Raw genomic sequence first — 8,614 nt, forward strand, 5'->3', positions numbered from 1 at the left:
CGTGCTAGTGGTATAGTAAATATACTTATTAGGGACAGAAATGTAAAATGTATTCCTTTGCAGGTAGCCAAAATAGAGGAAAAAAATCTTAGACAGTATTATGTACGGTATTTGTATGGTCATGTTGTACTAGTAATACTTGCAGAAGATAAATAGCAGATCACCATGATTCACAATCCTACTTTATGAAGTGAGTATTTATTCCCCTTTTCCACTAGGAAAATGGATGAACAATTATCTAGCCCAATGACATTAAGAAAATTAGTGGCAGAGCCACTCAAGGTCTCCTAATTCCCAAATCTTTTCTCTAAACCATATTCCTTTAAGGAAAAAAAGTAACAGAGAGAAAAAAAGAATTGACCTATCCTTTGAGTATCTTTCTCAGAAAAGTAGTGAAGCAAGATGATGGCTGCATGGATGAGTGCTCATTCATTTCACTGCTGTGAAAGCTGTTCACTTGATCTTCAGTAATGTCTGTATGGAAATCTGGTAGTTGCTGGAGGCTTAATCTCCAGTGGCTTTATTTTTTGCACAAATTTTGAGATGGTGTTGAAGATACAAGAAAGGAAGAAGCAGGTGGCAAGTCCCCTAAAGCAGTTCTTGGACCTATAACCTCTTATTTCAACTGGAGTGAAAAAAAAGAGATTCAGCAACTTTGGCCTTCCTGTCACTGTGGCATTGAGCCACCTTGGAAGCGTGGCTGCAGATGTTAAAACTGTTTCCAGCGGAAAAATTTCTGTATTATTAGGACAACAAGAATTTTATTAGATATTTCCTGAGAAGCTTTCAGTTCAAGAATTAATTCACTTAGTCCTGATTGGATAGGTCTGAAGAAGAAAACAATCAGAGAGAGTATGGCAGTGGACAGAGGGGGAAGGTTTCTAATCAGAGTTGGTTAGCCCTATCCTTTTCTGCTTGCTTAAGTAATCAAAGACAATTTTACAGTGAAAAACTGAGATTCTCAAAACCACTTTCAAAAAAATTACTGGTGGTACCCTGCCCCAGTGAAGTCAACAGCAGAATTCATATGGACTATAGCGGGGCCAGGATTTTAAGGCTCTTTAAGGCTGGGATCTGATTTTGCTTTAATTTACATTCAGTGTGATTCCACTGAATGTCTCCTATGGAATAGCACCTATTTCATGTACCTATTAAATACCTTTTTGGTCTAACTAAAATTCATAGTAACACAAAAGGCTTTAGAAGTATATTTATAGATTCATAGATTGTAGGGCTGGAAGGGACTTTGGAAGATCAGTGGGTCCAGCCCTCTGCACCGAGCAGGAAAGATAACTGGGGGTCAGGTGACCCCAACAAGGTGACTGTCCAAGCTCCTCTTGAAAATTTGCAGGGTAGGTGACTGCACCACCTCTGGAGGGAGCTTATTCCACAGTCTGGACACCCTGATTGTGAAGAAATTTTTCCTAATATTGGGCCTGAATCAACCTTCCAGGAGTCTGTGGCCATTATTCCTGGTTTTCCCCTCAGGTGCCCTGGTGAACAGTTGCTCACTTAGCCCTTGATGTACCCCCCTAATGTAGCAGTAAGCTGCCTTTGTGTGCTGAATTTTGTGCCTGTTCGTAAGTCAGAAATAAGGACTAAAACACCTCCAATTAACACTGTATGTATAACACAAGAGTATTATGCCATATGGCTGAAATGACTGAAAAGTTACCACCTTACATTACAATTTACATTAGGCTGGCCACTGCACTAGTTCTAGAATGAGAAGATTCAAGAAGACTGAACTTCCTGTTTCACTTTTGATATCTTGTTAAAGATTACAAATTCTTTAAAATGAAATTACATATTTGGCACAATTAAGTGTATTTATCTACATGTCTTGGCCTCGCTACTTGAGTGCAAAATGCCATAGTGAGTGTATAAGCATACATGTGTTTCTACACAGAAGTTGATCATCCCAGATACATAGAAACACAGGATGAATAAGGGAAGATGAGTAAAAAAAAAGGTTCAAATAATGAAAACAAATGGTTTTATGGCAACTGATTATAGAGGGTTGTCATAAGCATAGCTCAGAGGAAGGAAGGTACAGAGGAAGTACAAAGAAGGGCAACCAAGATGATCAGGGGCATGGAGAACCTACCATGCCAGGAGAAACCAAAAAGACTAGGACTTTTCAGTTTGGAAAGAAGAAGGCTGAGGGGGGATATGATAGAGGTCTATTAAGCCATGAAGAGTGTGGACAAAGTAAATAGAGAACTGTTATTAACCGAGTTCCAGAATTAAAGGGCACCCACTGAAGTTAACAGAAGATGGGTTTAAAACTAACAAAAGAAGGTATTTTTATGCAGCTTATAGTTAATTTGTGACATTCATTACCACAAGAGGTGGTAGAGGCAGGTAGTATAACCAGGTTCAAATGGGGACTAGACAAATTCATGGATGCTAGAATCCATCAATAGCTCTTAAACTGAACAGTCAGGGATATTTCCTCTGGCACCTCTAAGACAAGGGTGGTGGATGCTGAGGAAGGTATGTCGGGGATAGATCACTCTAGATATATCCTGTTCAATGTTGCTCTCCTTCTAAAGCATCCACTCCTGCCACTGTTGGAGGCAAGCCTATTTTCTGTGCAAAAGATTAGTGGGCCTAGGTGCACCAAAAGAATGATAAGTCTCCCTGAGTCAGGAAGGTCACCAGAAGCAAAATAACTGATTCCAGGTGCCTGTTGGAAACAGGCCTATTTCTTGTACCAAGGGAATCATGGGCCTAGGTCCATCAAGAAAAGTGTAAGTTTCCCTCAGTTAGGGCAGCCACTGGGAGCACAACAAGTAATTACAGGGAACAAAAAATTTAAAAAAAAAACAAATAGGGATGGGAGTGAGAAGTCTAGACCTATTGGAGACAGGACTTTTATTTGCTTACTATAATAAGGAGTTAGATGGTTATTTTAAAGTAGTTTCTGAAAGTGTGTATACAAAGATCAGTAAGCAACCTACTCCTGGGCATCTGTTGAGGTGGGGCAGGGAGCATGGGGTTGTCACACCTCTGTTAGAATGAAAATTGGAGCTGTAGCAGCATCCCACATCTGCTTGGTAACATTACGCACTATCCTCACTACACATGTGCTTGACAGCTTCAGTCTGGCCTCTTCAAGTGATCACTGCATGTAGCAAAAGCCAACTTAGGTTCAAAACGTGTTGTGAAGCCTGTAGACTTGTCAAACTAAGAGAGCTTTAGTAGAGGAAATAGAAGTAGATCGTATAGCCCATGTTGTGTCTACTGCTCCTGGGACTGTTCTTCAGCCATTAAATGTTTGTGTGCATTGATTGTAGTAAGACGAGGTTCTTTGGGTGGATCTGATATCTTTTATTAGACCACCTTAAGCAGTTGGGGGGAAAACATTTCTTAGCAAGCTTTTGGGTTTAAAACCCCTTTGTCAGGCTGAGGAAGCCTCTGCAATTGGTGTGTGCTTTTCCTGGTAGTAACACTTTTGTAAAGGGAGCCGTAACTGAAGAGGATGAGATTGGGGTGCAGAGTTTTCAGCTGTGAGTCATACTTCATTGCTGCTTTGCTGTTCTGTCTGCCAAACCATGGCATCTTGTATCCTCCAAATGGCAGCTCTACAGGGATTATGTTGTAGTTATTAATGAAGCAAGTTCCAGCCTGGAGAGCAGCCACCACTCTGTGAGCCTGCTGGATATCCCTAGTGAGGACACCAACCGCAAACCCAAATGAGTTGTTATTGGCTCTCTCCACAGTGTTCTCCTTAGTGTCAAATGGCAGGATGGACATTAGAGGTCTAAAGAGCTCTTTCATACATTGTGTCATCTCTCCAATTACTAGAACAGAGGGTTTCATGTAGTCGCCATTTTTCAGCTTAGGGTCTCCACCACATAGCACTTTTGCCCTCTGCTCCTTCACTTGCTTAATGACCCCCTAGACTTGCTCCAAGGGGGCTGGCTAAGGACATTCTTGTGTCCTCCAGAAGCAGGTCTCCCATTTGATCTTCTGGGTATGTTTCACCACTTCCTTTGTGAAGGCATCCAGGATCTCCCTCTGCACAAACACTTGAGTGTCCTTGCTGCAAAACACACCCTGGGTGAGGAAGCTGGCCATCAGAGCTCTTTCTCCAAGATTCAATCAGAGAAGATGATGAAGGGGCATTTGGCCCCCCCAGCTCCTGTGTGAGTGATTTGATCCCTTTGGCTGACATCTCCATGCTCTTGATGCCTGTTGGCACACTCTCAGCGAAAGAGACCTTGGCCACATCTAGGTGATGGTACAGAAACAGGTCACTGGCAGCTTCAGCTTGCACCACATTGAACAGTCCTTTGGGTACACCAGGCTTGGTAAAGTTCTCTGCCAACATCATCACCTCATGGGGGTGAGGGGGAAAGGCTTGCCAAGACTAGAAAAGACATCCAACAGGCAATCTGGAAGAGGTAATTCCAGACTTTATCCCAATTCACACCCCGAATGACTCTCTTCTGGTGTAAGCAAAAGATCTCCCAGGAAGCTGGACATGCTGACTTGCTAGAGCCCCTGCTACCTCTGCATAATACTCCAGGCACTGTCAGGTTATATCAATGTGCACTCTGGCTTCAAAGATGAATTTCCCATGGTTGATGGTTTCTGCCTTGACAATTTCTTCCCTCCATTCCCAGATAATCCTAGCTGCCTCCAGCAGGACTCTGCTCCATTCCATGCCTGATTTAGCCAAATCTACCTCTTTCTTCCCAAAGCAGATAAATTTACCCATCACACAACCTGTGGCCAGCTTATGCACTTCCTCATTGTGGCTGCCATTGGTGGGCTGCACCCAGGCCCCTGCATGGTAGTTGAGCAGCTACTGCAGGTGGAGGCAGGATACTAGGCTTGATAAACCTTTGGTCTGATCTAGCACAGCATTTCTTATGTTCTTATGTTTTAATATTAATTTTAGTGATAGTAGAATTATGATCAGCAGAGAATGCATGTGAAGCTATCACCCTAAATCAGTGAGGAAGAGAGAGAACTCAGGAAAGAAAATGAATGACAATTGAAGGAACTATTTTCCACCAAAAGAATGATGGTAAAGAAGCTGAAAACAAGAATACAACAATAGTTGTTTTTTTTCCTTAATTGAGAACAGAAAGTGAGAGTATTGTATGAAAAGTTAACTGTAATTGTAGCTCAGTGACTAACAGTGAATAGAATACAAATTGGGGGAACAGCTGATTTTTTTTAGGACAAATGAATTAAAATAAACATCTGTCTAGGAGTTAGTGGAAATAATAGATGCACTTGCACTAAGGAGTTGTTCTCAGGCTGTACTTTTCAGGTGTTTTCTTATTTCATTTTTAAATACAACGTGATCCCTACTTTGCCACATGTAGTTGCAACACACACAGCTTTTTCTAATGAAAATCCCAGTAAGGAGTATGATTTTTAGCTTTACAATGTTTTATGAAGTGCTGGTGCCGCTGTACCGTGAATAAGAAGTAGGCTCAATTATCATTGACAGATTAGCTTATTATGCAGATAAAAGAGATAAAGGATTAGCTTAATAAGGATCAGTTATAATGGAAAAAGACTGCAACTTCATTAAGAAGAACAACTACCGAAGTGGCAGATAGACTTTGCTGTAACTACTGCCTGAAACCCCTTAAGTTACATTATTTTCAGTGCATGTTCAGATGGCTTGAGTAGCTCTTTCCAAATGTGTTTTATTCTGAAGATTACAGCCACCTTTTTACAGTCACTCAGGGTATTTCTTCTCTACTAATGTGGATGGAACCCCCCCACTCTATTTCTTTTCCTTAGTAATGCTCAGAGTAATGCTGTCAGCTTATGAAATTGTTGGTGCAAGGAACAGCTGATATAGAATTGTGTCTTCTCCTGCTTTTAAGTATTGGCAAGGATGGAAAATAACAGATTCATGTCTGTCTCTGTAATGTGCCCTGCCAAAATTCAGAGTTAAACCACAGACTGGTCTCCACTCCTCCAAAGCATTGGTGGACATCAACCCTGCAAATGAAGCACCTAATTCAAGCTGCTGACTGCACTCTTCTGCCAGATCCATTCCCAGAATTGGGACTCTCCTATTTCTTATAGGGATGTACATATTCATGTATATACATTGGCCGTGCACTGGAATTATCACTTTTATGAAAGTGTTAGAATAATTTTCATGGCAAACTTAATTTTATTAAAAGAAATAAAGTCCAGAATACTAATTTAATCACAGTTTTTCAGATTTTTGAGGTTCACTCAGTGACGTGACAAAATATAAAATTTAAGAAAGTGTATCTTAAAACTCCTCCAGAGCATTGTCATTAGAACCAAAGGGTGAATAATAAAATTGAAGAGGTAAATAGTTCAATAAATCTGAATGAAGAGGTTAAAAAAAAAAAGGTCAAAATAATACAGTGCCATTAAATCCTTTTCTTTAAGGTATGAATTGCCAATCTGGCACAACGGCTACCCTGAGCTGCTTTGTTTAACAATGAGCTTAATCCAAAAAATAGCTGTCTTTGACAGATGGGCTATCAGTTCTCAAATGTGGTAGCCCACTAAATTTATCCTCAGGCGTCTTATGACCCATTACCAAGTGCAAGCATGGTGATGAAAGCATATTTGTTGGAAAGATGTTTGCTGAAGTCATTTTATGAGCTTTCATTAAGCCTCATTCAACTGAAATACTGTAAGCTTATTTAAGGTATTGATAAAGATGAAATCCTTCTGAGGACAGATGATTCCATGTGTGTTAAAAAAGTTATTACTACGAAAGGTGGAACTTTCCTGGCTAAACCCAGTGTCTTTTATGAGTCCAATGCTCAGCTAAGCTCAAGGACTGCTCAACCCACTGACTGAAATCCCTCATCTTATTCTATTATTTCTGGGACTGGGATTTCTGGGAAGACAAATCAAAAAAAAAAAATCCTGGATGGGAAAAGTGATCTCTCTATTGCCTAATTCAGCAGCAGAACACCCCTAAAGCCTCAGTGCTGCAGATGCTTGGAGTGCCTGAGGTAGCAACATGTAGTAATCACTTCAGGTACTTTGTGAGCATCTATAAAGGAGAAAATAGCACCATGTGCTAAATCCTTCTTTTATCCTGGTAGTGGAGACAATCAGGACAGAATTCAGTTTTGAAGTTTGCTTTGCAGATCACATTTAAAGGAAATAAGTAGAATGTGCACAGAGGTCTTGTTTTGACTACTATTACCATAAAAATATTAAACTTGTCTTTTTCGATGTGGCTCATTCAGACAACTGGTCCTCTAAAGACCTTTCTCTGCACAGTAAATATAAAAATCATTCTATGAAACTTATGGACTTTCTAATTTTCCACAATTATGGCTGATACTCATTTTACAGGTATCAATAGTTGTACTTGACTCAGTATAATCACATAAATTTAAAAGCTGACAAGTGTTTCTTTCTGAGTATGTCAAATGAATTAGTTATCCGAAGTGTGTGAGTTTGCAGTAGATAGTCTCATTCCTAGGATTAATCAATTCATTATGACTGGTTAAAGGAACAATCTGAGGACAAAAATACAGCTTTAAAATTCTATAAATACTTTATTAAACCTCTAACAACTTGTATAGCTCATTTTTAGGGTTCCTAGCTTCAGCTGGCTACATAGCTCATTAACATTAGTGTGGTGGGTCTGGGCACATAGTTTCATGTCTACGTAGAACTTCTAGTCATAATTCACAGTTGAAGGCAAGTTTACCAGTGATGGGAGCAGTAGTAGCTGTGGAGTAGATCTCTTACAGGTAGTACTCCTTAACCTGTGTAGGAGAAGGATTTATTTCCAAACTTAAATGGATTTCCTTAGAACAAGCACAGTTAGTTATCTTCCACTGCCAGTGAGACTTGCACACTTCTAGAAACTATAAGCTGGAATCATAAACCTAGACAGAAACAGAGTGTAGAGCAGAGAAAGAGCATGCAAGAAACCATATTAAAACATCAACCCCGTTACTTCAAGGCGTGTAGTTGGATTGTATTCATACAATGATAGTGTGTTTAATAGCACTGTAATCCCCAAAAGTCTGTGCTGCTTTTTAAGGAGGTAGAAATTTGCTTCTGTAGCATGGTAAAAAAGTGATTGAGGACCATGGCTGGAAACTAAAGCAGTGATATAGATGTAGCACTGTAGTAAAGAGTTTATGTTGCTTTCCAGTACTTTGCCTTATACTACTGACTGTTACTATGCATGGACCCCATATGAATATATAAGCACTTGCCTCAGCCTCTGTGATTTTGTCTTGGCTTCCTGGATCTCAGTACTTCCATTTTTTGTGATATTTTTATACTCTCATTTCCTAGAGTCAAGTAGTTATATGAGGCTCTGACCTTTCATCTTTAAAGTCAGTTTTTATCCTTCATGGCTGCAGAGAAAATCTTCACATATGTTAAATCTAAATGCTCAAAAGACCCATCAAAGAAACTGGAGGGCAAATAAAGAGAAACTAATATTTATTGTTTTAAAAATCTTGTAGTTTTAAGCAAATATCAATATTAATGATTTTATACTTCTAAAATGTCATAGATTCTAATTCCTGAGTTTAGAAATGCTACCATCTCTATTACACTGTGCCTTCTATGATCCCTCCACATTTCCTAGTCTTTTCTGAGAGCTACCATTTGTCTTGTT

At 39.8% G+C, this 8,614-nt stretch overlaps 1 pseudogene; it reads right to left on the reverse strand.

Moving 5' to 3' along the window:
- Positions 1 to 261: 261 nt before the first annotated feature.
- On the reverse strand, positions 262 to 6,566 carry LOC109298780 (annotated as a pseudogene).
- Between the last annotated feature and the right edge of the window lie 2,048 nt (positions 6,567 to 8,614).

This window comes from Gavialis gangeticus, unplaced genomic scaffold (assembly GCF_001723915.1).
Source record: "Gavialis gangeticus isolate Ggan-Ray unplaced genomic scaffold, GavGan_comp1, whole genome shotgun sequence".
In the NCBI taxonomy this organism is placed as follows: domain Eukaryota; kingdom Metazoa; phylum Chordata; order Crocodylia; family Gavialidae; genus Gavialis; species Gavialis gangeticus.